This window comes from Gracilinanus agilis, chromosome 2, assembly GCF_016433145.1.
Source record: "Gracilinanus agilis isolate LMUSP501 chromosome 2, AgileGrace, whole genome shotgun sequence".
Taxonomy (NCBI): domain Eukaryota; kingdom Metazoa; phylum Chordata; class Mammalia; order Didelphimorphia; family Didelphidae; genus Gracilinanus; species Gracilinanus agilis.
This window is the reverse complement of record NC_058131.1, coordinates 590,871,755-590,886,672: the sequence shown is the minus strand read 5'-3', so window position 1 is coordinate 590,886,672 and position 14,918 is coordinate 590,871,755.

The window sequence follows — 14,918 nt, the reverse complement described above, 5'->3', positions numbered from 1 at the left end:
TATATATATATATATATGTATATATTTATTTATATTGCTTGACTTCACCTGTATAAGGTGTATAAATATTGCTTTTTTCTCAATGGGTAGGTAAGAGACTAAAAGATAGGGGAGAATTTGGAATTCAAAGATTTAAAAATGTTAAAAGCAAATATACTTTTTTAAAAGCTCATTTATTTATTTGTCATATAATATATATTTCTTCTTTATTAAAAGTTAATTTTGAACACAAGAAGACTAACACCAGAAAATCTGCAGCCAGTAGATAACTAGAAATCTAGCCTTTCATCAGTAAATTTTTATCTTTTATGATTTCCTCCAGTAGAATATAAGCTCTTTGAGGACAGAGATAGTCTTGCTTTTGGTTTTGTTTCCCAAATTCCTGCCATTTTGTCTTCTAAATGTTAGATTTTTATTAAGTTAATGTTTTATTGTATTGTACTATTGAATGAAGCATGTTGAAAGTCTGCTTATTAGACTCATCAATGCAAATACTATTTATACATTTCTTCATAACAAGGGTAGTTTCATGAGAAATCATATATTAAATTCATTTTAAAAAATTACATTGAAAAATAGCTCCATAACGGAGTAAAGTGTGATTTTTCTAAAGTTTTGATTATTCTTTTTAGCAATTCTATAGATTATCTCTATACCAATTAAAAGGGGCATGTACATCCATTTGTTACTGTCTTAAATGATTGAAAGGGGTTTTGATTACAGACTTCTTTGCTTAAGAAACAACCATATTTGCAATTATAAATGCATATTTATACTTAAATAAATAATGACGGTTATTTATTGCATGTGCTTGAAATAATGGTTGATTTTGGAGTGCCTTTCATAAAACCCGCATTAGAAAGGGTGTTATGTCCTGACATTTTCATTGCAGTTCAAGTAAAATAGTCCTTGGAAATTGTCTCACTACTAAATTGCAATCATAAAGGCATGGTTTCAGACTCTGAGAATCACTTCATATTGTGAACTTCTGGATAATATATAACATAAAGAGTTTAATTGAATCAGTCAGTTGGGTTTTTGCCCAGAAAAGTGGGAATTTAAATGCTGATGCAGCTTTAGCTTCCAATGACACCAGTCAGCACTCCTTAGATTGGATTGTAAATAATCTTATTCTAGGATATGCAATATGATAGGGAGATGCTTGTCTGTAAACTTGCTAGCAAAAGTAATTAAATAATTCCATCATGTACTAATACATATGAAAAATCACTGACCCCAAAGTAAGATTTGATAAGCATTTTCCTTCCAGTTGCTAGAAGAAAACACTGAATTTTTAGCAACCTTTATCTTACTTTGGAGTTGCAGTAGCAAAATACAACACACACATACACACTCATAATAAGAGCTCAGCAGTTTCCTTAGCAACAGGAGTATCTCTTCCTGACCTGTGTTTGAAGAAGTTTGTGGCAAAATGCCTTTCACCCTGATTGGGCCATGTGATTCTTCTTTCTTGTGATCAGAGATTTGGGTTTGGTTCAAATTCTACATTTTAAAGTTCATCTTGATCGAAAATTCTGAACTTCTCAAGTCCTGTTGACTGAGCTTTCAGTTTTATCACTTATATGCACAGAAAGAGAACCAGCTGGAGTTCACTTCCAGTCCTGGGATGGAGTCAGTAAACAATATGAATAAAATGCACCTTATGTGGATTTTTATACTGACAAGAACTGGCCTTCATCAAAGTAAACTATATTATACTTTAAATGGATGATCTCATTCCTGCTTTGTGAATAATCGAGGAAGAAAAGTTTGACAATTGTGAATTTTTTTTATCTCCCTTGAACTTTTTCTCTTAAAAAGCAAATGATAAATGCATGATGAAGTACATCGAAGGACAGTCATGGAGTCAAGACAATCTGAGTTCAAGTCCAGTCTTTGACATATAATGTCTTTGTGAACATGATTTAACCTGTAAGTTTCCCACTTGGTTTGGTCTAGTTAAAAACAGATGTTGATTTCCCTTCATAAATACCTCTTGATCTCTTGAATGTTCTTTTATGTAACTATCTGTTTTTGTTAAATGAATGAAAATGAATGAAAGAAAAACAAACACTTATGAATCACTTACAATATCTCAAATACTATGTTATGTATTGGGGATTTAAATATAAAAGCAAAGACAATCTCTATCTTAATTTAAGTACATTATATTTAATAGAAGGGAACCAAAACTTGGTAGGCATGAGGGAATTTATTGGTCAGAGTGTTTAATTTGATTTGCAAGATTACAGAGATGGTGAATAGAATCAAGGGGCTTTAGATTGACACACTCTTTCCAGTAAAAATGTCAATACTGATTTTACTGTGGTTGCAGAATTAGAATAAAGGTAATAAGAAATAATGGCAAGGTATCAGGCAAGAATGTTCTCAGGATATGAGATAAAATTAGCCATGAATAATGGAAGCACTCACTAGTCACTGGGAACAATATAGTGGTTCTGGAATTGAAAGTGTTAAATCCGTCAGGGCATGATCTCATTTAGGGGGCAAGTTGAGAGAAAATAGCCAGAAAGTAGAGTAAATTTCTAAATCTAGAAGACTCTGAAATACTTGCCATTTTATAAACTGGAGAAACAAATGTCAAGATATCTAAATCCTGCTTTATTCTGTTCCTATACAACTTTATGACATTTTCCCTTACTATTTTCTTCCTTACATATTAGCCATGATGTTATTTTTTCCACATTATTTCCAAATGTGTCCTATGTTCTTGGAAGGAGATATATCTGAAAAATAGAGAGAGGAATAAAAGAATGGAGCGAAATTTATCTTGTTCTATGGCAGTGTAGAAATCTATTTTGCTGTCATAAATATTGTGAAATGAAAAACTAAACCAATGCCCTTTATAAAATGGAGGCCACTAGACTCTTGGGGTCAAATTAAACTCTCTGGGCCTAAATTTTATCATCTGTAAAATGAGAAGGTTGGACTAGATGATCTCCCAGATCTCTTCCAACTTTAAATTATAAGATGATGTGATCTTATATCCTCTACCTTCTTTTCTTTCTACATTTTCTCCCAAGAGAATTTCTTCTGTTTTCAAAGCTTTAATTATCACTCCTAAGTAGATCTTCCTTCAATAGCAGCACAGTAATGTAGCATTATTACTTCCTGGTAGTGACGTTTCAGAAATTTAGCAGTGGGGGCAGCTGGGTAGCTCAGTGGATTGAGAGCCAGGCCTAGAGACAGGAGGTCCTAGGTTCAAATCTGGCCTCAGACACTTCCTAGCTGTGTGACCCTGGGCAAGTCACTTAACCCCCATTGCCTGGCCCTTACCACTCTTCTGCCTTGGAATCAGTACCCAGTATTGACTCCAAGACAGATGGTAAGGATTTAAATTAAAAAAAAAAAGAAATTCAGCAGTACTTTGTCTCAGAACTATAAACCAGAAAGGAGAAGCAGGACTTTGCTCCAAAGTGACAACATCTAAAGGAAAATGTCTTACTTTCCATGCTTTGCCAGCTGGCACAAATCCATTCCTTTCTATGCCCTTTGGCCACCACTTCTGGGGTCCAATATCTATGGCATCTTCCTCCATGTTTTGACTTCCTTCTTGCCCAGTTTACAAAAGGAGGTGTTGGATCTAATTATATTCATCTTTTGGAATGATTTCACTTATAATGAAATTGTCTTCTATTCATTATTGCCCCTTCCCTGTCATGGACATTCCTCTGTGCTGAATCCATATTGCCCTTTGTGCCAGTGTTCCCACCTCACCATTAGATGATTTTGTTCCTAGGTAAATGAATTCTAAATTTCTGCTCTATGGGCACAGTAAAAAATTATGGGTCTTTAACACAGAGAACCAAAGACATGAATGCTATCTTCAAATTTCTGAAGGACTGCCACATGGGTGAGATATTAGTCTTGCTCTTAACTGTAGAATATAGAACTAATGGCACTGGGTAGTTGGATAGAGCACTGTGCCTGGAGTCAGGAAAATCTGCGTTTAAATCTAATCCAACACATTTACTATCTGGGTGACCCTGGACAAGTCACTTAACTTCTGTTTACCTTAATCCACTGCAGGAGGGAATGGCAAAGCACTCTACCATCTTTGCCAAGAAACTTCCATGGATAGCACTGATGAGATATGGTCTATAACAGTGGTTCCTAAACTTTTTTGGCCTACCACCCTCTTTCCAGAAAAAAATATTACTTAGCCCCCTGGAAATTAATATTTTAAATTTTAATAGCAATTAATAGAAAAGATAAATGCACCTGTGGCCATCACCACTCCTCTGAATCGCTGCAGCACCCACCAGGGGGCAGTGGCACCCACTTTGGGAATCACTGGTCTATAAGGTCACAAAGCATTGGATATGACCAAACAACTAAGAAAAAAAGAAATGTTCTTGCAAAAAAGGAAGATTTGAGTTCATTATAATGGAAAATTTGAAACTTTCTATATGTAAATGAGGTATGATTTGCATATAGAGGTGGTGATTTCCACATCAGAAGTCTTCTGGATGAAGCTAGATGTTGCTGAAAGAATTCATGCATATTAAAACTAATACCAAAAAAATTAGAAAAGAACAAGATCAGATATTTTAACTCTATAATTCCGGAGGGAGTTTTTTAATCATGCAAATGTTAAAAGTGATCACAAAAGATAACAAAAAAATCCATTTAAATTACATGAAGTGGAAAAGTTTTTGAACTGACAAAATCAATGCAACTCTCTCTTAGAGGTAAAACTATGTATTACATATCCCTGCTAAGTGTCTAACAGAGAGTTGCATTGATTTTGTCAGTTCAAAAACTTTCCAACTTCATATCCTTGCTAAGTGTCTGATAACTAAGAAATAAAGGGAAATAAAAAATGAATAGCTGAAAGATATTTTTTTAAATTCTCTTTATATCTTTTTTTTTTAGCATGGCCAATGTAGAAATTTGTTTTGCACTCACTACAAATAGCAATTACAAAGGATCTGTTTTTTGAATGGAAGAAGGAGAAAGTGGAAGGGAAAAATCCCAAATATTTATTAATTGAAAAAATTAAATTAAAATGAAAAAAATAATGGTTTTCCAAAGAATTTCAAACTACTAACAAAATGAAAGATACATTCAGGTTGCTAATTATAAGAGAAATGTAAATAAAAACTTTAAGACACTGGATAGAATGGCAAAGATGACAAAATATGGTAATCATCACTGATGAAAGGATTCTGAAAAGACAAGAAGATTAATAAAGTGTCAGAGGAACTGTGAATTGGTCCAACCATTCTGGAAAGCAATTTTAAATAGTTCTAAGTAAGGGTTAAAACATTCATATTCTTTGAATTAGAGTTTACAATACTAAACATAAACTACAAAGAAATCAAGGTCAGAAAGATTACATATGTAATAAAAAAAAGTAATAATAAACACAACATCCTTTTATGGCAGCAAAGAATTAGACATATAGTAAATGGCTATTGGTGGGGGTAGACTGGGAGGTTGATGGCTATATATATATGGATATATCATGGCACATGTATGAAGTGAAATATTATTGTACTATAAGAAAAGATGAATATGCAGAGTTTAAAGAAGGATTGGAAGACTTCTATGAACTGAGTTAAAATGATGTGCCTGCAACTAGGAAAACAACATAAGAAATTATTATAACAATGGGAAAGAACAAGAACAAAAAAATAAGTACAAATAATCAAATTTTTGTTTTTAAAGGACCAAACTTGTCCCTAGAGAAGACATGAAAAAATATAACTCCTCTCCATATATAGTGATGTGGACAATTATAGATATAAAACAGTACATATAATGTTAGACTATTTTAATGGTTAGTTTTTCATTCTTTGTTACAAGCAATGAGTCACTATGTAAAGGAATGAGAAGGATGTATTTAGAAATGAACGTGATATAAAGCTAACATTTATTTAGAGCTTTAAGCTATACAAAATATTTTAGAAATATTATCTCACAATATGGGAGAGATTAGGTTTAGATCAACATTTCACACCCTACACCAAGATAAATTCAGAATGGGGGAATGACTTGAATATAAAGAGGGAAACTATAAATAAGTTAAGTGAACACAGAATACTATTCTTGTCAGATCTCTGGGAAAGGAAAGACTTTAAAACCAAGCAAGAGTTAGAGAAAATTACAAAATGTAAAATAAATGATTTTGATTAGATCAAACTAAAAAGCTTTTGTACAAACAAAAACAATGCAACCAAAATCAGAAGGGAAACAATGAATTGGGAAAAAATCTTTATAACAAAAAACTCTGACAGGGGTCTAATTACTCAAATATACAAGGAGTTAAATCAATTGTATAAAAATCAAGCCATTCCCCAATCAATAAATGGGCAAGAGACATGAATAGGTAATTTTCAGATAAAGAAATCAAAAGTATCAATAAGCACATGAGAAAGTGTTCTAAATCTCTAATAATTAGAGAAATGCAAATCAAAACAACTCTGAGGTATCACCTCACACCTAGCAGATTGGCTAAAATGATAGAAGGGGAGAGTAATGAATGCTGGAGGGGATGTGGCAAAATTGGGACATTAATGCATTGCTGGTGGAGTTGTGAACTAATCCAACCATTCTGGAAGGCAATTTGGAACTATGCTCAAAGGGCTATAAAAGAATGCCTGCCCTTTGATCCAGCCATACCATTGTTGGGTTTGTACCCTACAGAGATCATAGATAAACAGACTTGTACGAAAATATTTGTAGCTGTGCTTTTTGTGGTGGCAAAAAACTAGAAAACGAGGGTATGCCCTTCAATTGGGGAATGACTGAACAAATTGTGGTATATGTTGGTGATGGAATACTATTGTGCTAAAAGGAATAATAAACTGGAGGAGTTCCAGGAGAACTGGAAAGACCTCAAGGAACGGATGCAGAGTGAAAGGAGCAGAGCCAGAAGAACATTGTACACAGAGACCAATAATACACTGTGGTAAAATAGAATGTAATGGACTTCTGTACTAGCAGCAATGCAATGACCCAGGACAGTTCTGAGGGATTTATGGTAAAGAACGCTACCCACATTCAGAGGAAGAACTGAGGAGAGGAAACACAGAAGAAAAGCAACTGCTTGAACACATGGGTTGAGGCGGACATGATTGGGGATGTAGACTCGAAACTACCACACCAATGCAACTACCAACAATTTGGAAATAGGTCTTGATCAATGACACATGTTAAAACCAGTGGAAATGCGCATCAGCTATGGGGGGGAAGTCAGAGGGTGAAGGGGAAAGTAAGAGCATGAATCATGTAACCATGTTAACTTTTCTAAAAAATAAATATTATTAAATGTTTAAAAAAAGAAATATTATCTCATTTTAACATCACAGCATCATAGAAATACACAACTACCATTTTACATATGAGAAAACTGAACAAAGAGGTTTAGTGTTTTGCCGAGGATCACACAAGTAGTGTGTTAGATTTAGTTTGAACTCCAGTCTTCCTTACTCATGATAAAAACAAATGTATAATATATTTATTTCATCACAAATAATAAATATATATTTACATATAACTTTAAAAAATACATTTACACATAAATTAAGTAAAATATATTATGTGTAGCAGATTGTCTTATAAGATAAACAATAAATATAAAGAAATTCATGGTTCTGGTATAGTTTAGACTGAATGACACCTAAAGTTCCTTCTAGCACTGAGTCTATGTTTGTAACTATCTTTTTATTCACCCTGATCCTCTTCATACTCTTTAAGTTCCTGTCAAATAATACTACTCCAATATTTTTTTGCTGCATCCCACCTACTCTTATTGGTATACTAAAATCCTTTGAAGTTCATAGTAATCAAGATTTTTGAGGTCTTTCCTTATAGTCCATAATTTTTCTGTTCTAGTATTTACTCAAAAATTCAAATGAATCAGTGATCTCATTGATTAAAGAGTTTCTTCTAATAGTGCAGATTAAAATGCATTCATGCCTGTACTTCTTATTAGAATCTTGCCTATATTCTCCCTAAATTTTAGCAAAAGAAGTATAACTAGTGGACTAGAAGCTTTACTTGCTATCTTCTGAAATTGAGAGAGTACTAATATAATTCTTTGGTTGTCTACCTCTCATTTCTTCCTCTTGCTACTTGGCTAATCTGCCTTCTCTCCCTGTTATATAATGAATTGATAATGTTCGTTACTCCTATTCTTCCTAGGCATTCCTTATTGATTACATATTGCAAGTTTCACATACCTCCCACATGTCTTTCCATTGCATTCTGTGTGATTCTCATCTTTAATTGGTTCTCCAGAAGTAGTAGTGCTACCATATGGTATATAATAATATTACAATATCAGTACTGAAAAATTCAGAAGCTTAGGGTTACACAATAAGTTTTTTTTAAAATGTTCCCAAAGGAATCCAATTCATTCTCCTTTACAATACTGTGTCTAGCTCATTGTCCATCTGTGCTATTTGTCCTAAATATACCTATTGTTGGATGAGATCAATAGTGTCCAATGAAAATGTATATATAAAATAGAGCAATAGACATTCTTTATACACTTGGTCTTTATTCTGCTGATGGTTAGGTGAAACTCATTTGAATGATTACAGATCTCTTCTAGGAAGAGGCTCTGAAATATCCTGGATATTAATGAAATCAACATAATGATATTCAAAAACAACAGCATTTGGATGAATTCACAGAGAATCCCTTCTCAATTTGGACTCTGAGAGCTCCATTTCCTACATCATAGTGACATTTGAGAGCATACATCTGGTGAGCATACATCTACCTGTTTTATGCCTTGCCTGATGTTGATTATCAGAGGATCATCTAACAGGGCTTTTTCTTTTGTGACCTCTTCTAAGGATTCCTGAATGATCTTGATGTGTAGACAGGAGATATTTTATAAAATTAATATTTATAATATGAAAATCAAATGAATTTTGGTATTCAAGAAAAATAAGTAAAATGGGATTGAATATTCTTTATATCATTCAATTGATTATGATATGGTAAAGATGTGTTCCATTATTGATTGCCATTGTAAAATCTGCTTGTTCCCTACAAAACCTTCATTAAAGACACACTTAATTCATGTATAATTGACTAATAAACATTTTTGGTATATTTGAAAGAGAAGACATGATTCAATAATCAGATATTTTCTTTTAGCTACTTCTTATAATATTAAAAAAGTTTAAAACTCTTTCCATGCCCTTGGCTTCTTCCCTTCCTTTATATTCATCAAGTAGAGTCCTTAAATATCATTAATATTTGTCTCATACATGTAAAACCAAGTGGAACTGCTCATTGGTACAAGAGGGGAGTGGGAAGAGGGGAGGGAAAGAACATGAATCATGTAATCATGGGAAAATATTCTAAATCAATTAATTAAATAAAAATTTTCAAATAAAAAAATAAACTGCTTATTATGTGCAAAAAATGTTTGTTTCACACATAGCAGGAATGTCTTTTTCAAATACTTTGCCCAATTTTGATATTTTTCCTCATTATTTCTTTCATAACATTTCTCTCTTCCTAATAAGTGCCACTGGACTGGTTCTTTCAAAGTCCATATGTGATGGTTCTAATACCTATGACAGAGAAATCTGTTCATTAAAATGGTTTTTATGAGGCAAAATCAAAATGACAGAGGGAAGCCTAGCTGTTTTGCCTCAACTTTTTCATATTCATCCCTTTGATGGCCATTAAAATATGCTAGATTTTATTCTAATTGAAAAAGCAAAGGAAAAGTCACAACAAGTTATTCTTCCAGTCCAGGGCAGGTTAGGAAGACAGAAATAATAGTCTATGGACACTGGGGTAGGGGGTAACCAGGAGTACAATATAGGTGCAGCAATGGCACAACATGCAGAAGAAGCAGTGGGCTGTGGCTATAGATATGAGCAGTCCAGCACCAAAGCAGCATATAGAGATTAAATAGGAAGACAGGGATATATTTTACGGATACTTATACTAGCATTAGGAGAAAGAATAGGAAATGTCTGGGACCTCTCTCACCCATTACCCAGCTCCAAGTCATAGTCTAAGGTGGAAAAAATAAAAAGTCACAAGGAACAGGGGTTTAACCTATGTAAGAAGCAAAAAGAAAGGTCCAGAACCATACCTGTGTGACCCCAATCCCAACAACAGAGTGTATATGCCATTCTAATCTTTATCCCCATACATAAGCCTCCAGTGGATTACACCAAAGCAAGAGAATATAACTAAGGGGGTATTATAATCACTCTGAACAGGTAGAACCTCCTAGCAAGCTAATTGTAAACTGAATCCAGAAATATTCTAGGGAGAACCACAAACAAGTCAACAGACCCAATAGGAATTTTCAGACTAGGAATGGAATGAATAGTCTTCTCCCTAGATCATACTACTTTGGAAGCAACAAAAACACATAGGACCTCAGATTGAGGCATGAAAGCAATAGAAGGACATAAAATATTTTTCAAGCCAGGTATCTTCCAAGAAGTGAACAAAGCCCAACACTAACAAAGTCCAAACTCAAGAAGTAGGTTGAAAACATGAGCAAACAGAAAAAAAAGATGACTTTGGAGACAGGGAATCTCAAGGCTAAATATCTAAAGGCAAAAGTCTCATAGAAAAATGCAGGTTGGATAAAAGGATAAAAAGAATTCCTATGAGAGTTGAAGAGAGAGAAAAAAGTAAAAATTTGTTTGAAAGTCAAAAAGTGGTAGAGGATAAATTGTGGAAAGAAGTTAGATCATGCTAGGAAATAATAAAAAAGATTATTAGTAGTTTGGTGAAAGAGGAAACAAAAACATCAAAATTAGCTGAATGATAACATACAAAACTCACTGAAGATAATAACTTCTTGAAAATTAGAATTATAAAAATTGAAGCTAATGACCCCCTATTACATAAGAAAACCATAAAACATAGTCAAAAGACTCAAAGAAAATAGGAAAAAAGTGCAATACCCTATAGGATAAGTAACTGATATAGAAAAATAAATTAAAGACAGATAAAAATTAATGGACTATCAAAAAGTGAACAACAAAAAAAGAGCATTGGCATCATATTTTAAGAAATTATAGAGGACAAGTGCCCCAAAAGTTTATACTAGAGGATAAAGAGCAAATTAAAAGAATCCAAGCATCATGCCTGAAAAAAAATCTCCAAATGAAACTTTGAATAATATTATATCTCAAATAAAGAAAGATTTAAAAAACTGTGGAACCACAGTCAAGATAACACAAAATTTAACCTTTACTAACATAAAGATTAGAGGGCTTTGAATATGATGTAATGGAAGACCAAACATCTAGGATTGCAACTAAGAATAGCCTACCCAGCAAAATTAAATGTAATCTTATAGAGAAGAAAAGATACTTAATGAAAAGAATGACCGTTTTAAATGCCAAATTAGAAAAAAACAGAAATGGAAAAAAGTAAGATTCAGAAAGAAGCTCAAGAGAAGTATAAAAAGGCAAATATGACAGAAAAAATCATAACAGACTAAAAAGGCTAAATTGTTTACATCCCTATGTGGGAAGATGATAAATGTAACTTCTTAGAATTTTACCAGCACTAGGTTTGTTAGAGGGAATCTACTTAGAGGATAAAGCTATGATTCTATTATATGGGGATGATCTCCAAAGAAGAGTCAAAAAGTAAGAATAAAGGATGTACTGAAGGAGGAGGAAAGGTAGGGTAAGAAGGAGAAATTTTTCTTCAATGGGGTTTAAGAAAAAGTTTATAAAATAGATGGAGGGTGGTGAATGGGCAATACTTGAACCTCTCACATATGAACTGATTCAAAGTAGGTAGAATATACACATGGACACAGTCAGGTATAAAAATTAACTCTCCCATTAGGAATATAGGAGGGGAAAGAGTTAAGAGAATGAAGGTTAATAATATAGAGGATAGAATAAGAAAGGCAGTGGTCATATTGAACCTATTTGCACCAAGTGTTATAGCCTTCAGCTTTTTAATGGAAAAATTAAATGAAATACAGATGGAAATAGATAATAAAATAAAAATAGTGGGATGATTTAATTTTCTCTTCTCAGAACTAGAAAAATGAAACAAAAAATAAATAAGAAAGAAGATCAGGATGAATGAATCTTGGATAAATTAAATAAGACAGATATCTGGAAAGCCCACATACACTTACATGAGGTTAGTAGTAGACCTAAGCTTGAATAAACACATAATCCAAATAGTTTCTGGTGGAATAATAATGGTTTAGAGAGCATAAATATTCTACAAAAGTCTTAATTTAATACCCACCATACTATGGAGATAATCCTGCATCCCTGACAGTTTGTGGCATTGGAAAAAAAGTTCCACTGCATATGATCATCTGGAAAGACTTGTTCTTGGCAAAAAATTGTCTCTGATGCTTAATGACCAATGTAGCAAAATATGATCCTGGTAATATGTGCTAACTGATAATCAGACAAACTATGTTGACTAATTTACATGTTGATAGGATCATGAAGAAACATGACTAATATTGCATTGCTAGAGCACTTGTGTATTTCAAAAAAAAAACAAGATGGAAATATACCATGAAAGTTGTAAAGCTGTTCATGATCATTAACCTAGAGATCCCATTACTAAGGTTAGGACCCAGGGCATTACTGAGAGAGTAAAAAAGTTGTGTATGTATGGAAACATTTATGGAAGGTTTGTTTGTTATGAAAAAATGATGAAATAACACAAATGCAATGACTGGGAGAAATAGCTGAATAGAATGTAATATTTGAATGTAGTGAATTATATTATATCATTAGAAATGACAAATTTTGGACATATAAAGAAAATAAAGGAAATACATGATAAAAATAATTAGAATAATATATATCATGCTTACATAGAAAAATTCATAGAAGAAACAAAGTGAAGAATGGTACATTTCAATCTTCACTTGGACTCCATCAGTTCATTGTATGGTGATGGATATCTTTTTCATCAGGTGTTTCATGGAGTTGTCCTGAATCCTTACCTTTTTCATAATACTGTCATTCACAGTTGATCATCATCAATTATTCTTGTTACTATTTACAACATTCTCCTGGTTCTACCCACTTTATTTTTCTTTGCTACACAAAAAATTTTGAAGTTTTTTGAAATCATTTGTTTGTCACATTTTATGGTAAAATAGAATGCCATTTCAAACATACACTATAGCTTGTTCAGCTATATCTCAATTGACAGACATTGCTTCGGTTTCCAATTCTTTGCTACCACATAAAGAGCTGCTGTATATTTTAGAATACATACTTTCTTTTCCTTTTTCCTTGATCATCTTAGGAAATAAACCTTAATGTGGTATTACTAGTTTAAAAGGTATACACAGTTTTATAACTCTGATTTTAATTACAGATTCTACTCCAAAATGGCTGGAACAATTCACAGTTCCACCAATAGTGTACCTATTTTCCCACATCCCCTCCAACAATTGTCATTTTACTCTTCTCATTTTAACCAAACTGATGTGAGGTAGTGACTTTTTCAATTTTCATTTCTCTAATCAATAATGAATTAGATCAATTTTTCATATTGTTTATACTCTATAATTTAAAAATGTTTACATATATGTTTAAATATATATGATTTCTTTATCTAAAAACTTTCTTTTCTCTCAAAAATTATTGTAGTGGGGATCTTGCCCATCTTTCTCGACTTAGTAAAAAAGTGGAGTTATTACTATATTTTAAATTTTGTGACATTTTATTCAAATATCAACACCAACTTCAGAAATGCATATTTGGATCCCAAGAGGGGTATGGAACTTTATCAAGGTTTCTCAGTATTGCTGCAAAGGATGTGATTTTTTTAGGAGCTTCATTTCCAGCATTACTTGTGAGCCTGTCACGGAATTAGCTCAGGAGTCATCCTAAGGAGTAAACACTGGATATGTAGATAATAATGCTGTATACATGAATAATGAATTTCTGTAATGAGTATATTTAAAATAAAAGGAAACAATTTAAATGTAAAATTTTTCTGTTCTGATGTTCTGATCATTTATTAATTGGGGAATGGCTCATATTCATATATTTGACAAAAGTTCTCTATATATATATTTAGATAGGAGACATCAATCAGAGAAGCTATGTATAAGTTGTTTCCTAACTTATTCATTTCCTCCTAATCTTGGCTATGTTAATTTGTGAGAAAGCTTTCTAATTTAATGTATCCCAAATTATCCACCATGTAATAAATATTATTAACATCACAATATATGATGGCCAGATGTGCCATGAAATAAAATTTCTTGTAGATTCTGGGCAAACATGGTCTAAGATACTGGTATATATCTAGTTTCTGCCCAACTGCATTCCAGTTTTCCCAACAATTTTTAACAAAGAGTGAATTCTTTCAAAATCTTGAAACTTTACCCTTGTCGAAAACAAGGTTACTCTATTCATTGTATATCTATTCTGTTCCACTGATACACTTTTCTATTTCTTAGTCAATAGCATATAGTTTTTTAAAACATTTATTAATATTCATTTTTAACATGGTTACATGATTCATGCTCCTCCTTTCCCCTTCACCCCCCACACTCCCCCCACCCATGGCCAATGCACATTTCCACTAGTTTTGTCATGTGTCCTTGATCAAGACCTATTTCCAAATTGTTGGTAGTTGCATTGGTGTGGTAGTTTCGAGTCTACATCCCCAATCATGTCCACCCCAACCCATGTGTTCAAGCAGTTGTTTTTCTTATATGTTTCCACTCCTGCAGTCCTTCCTCTGAATGTGGGTAGCGTCTTTACCATAAATCCCTCAGAATTGTCCTGGGTCATTGTATTGCTGCTGGTACAGAGGTCCATTACATTCTATTTTACCACAGTATATCAGTCTCTGTACAATGTTCTTCTGGCTCTGCTCCTTTTGCTCTGCATCACTTCCTGGAGGTCTCTCCAGTTCGCCTGGAACTCCTCCAGTTTATTATTCCTTTT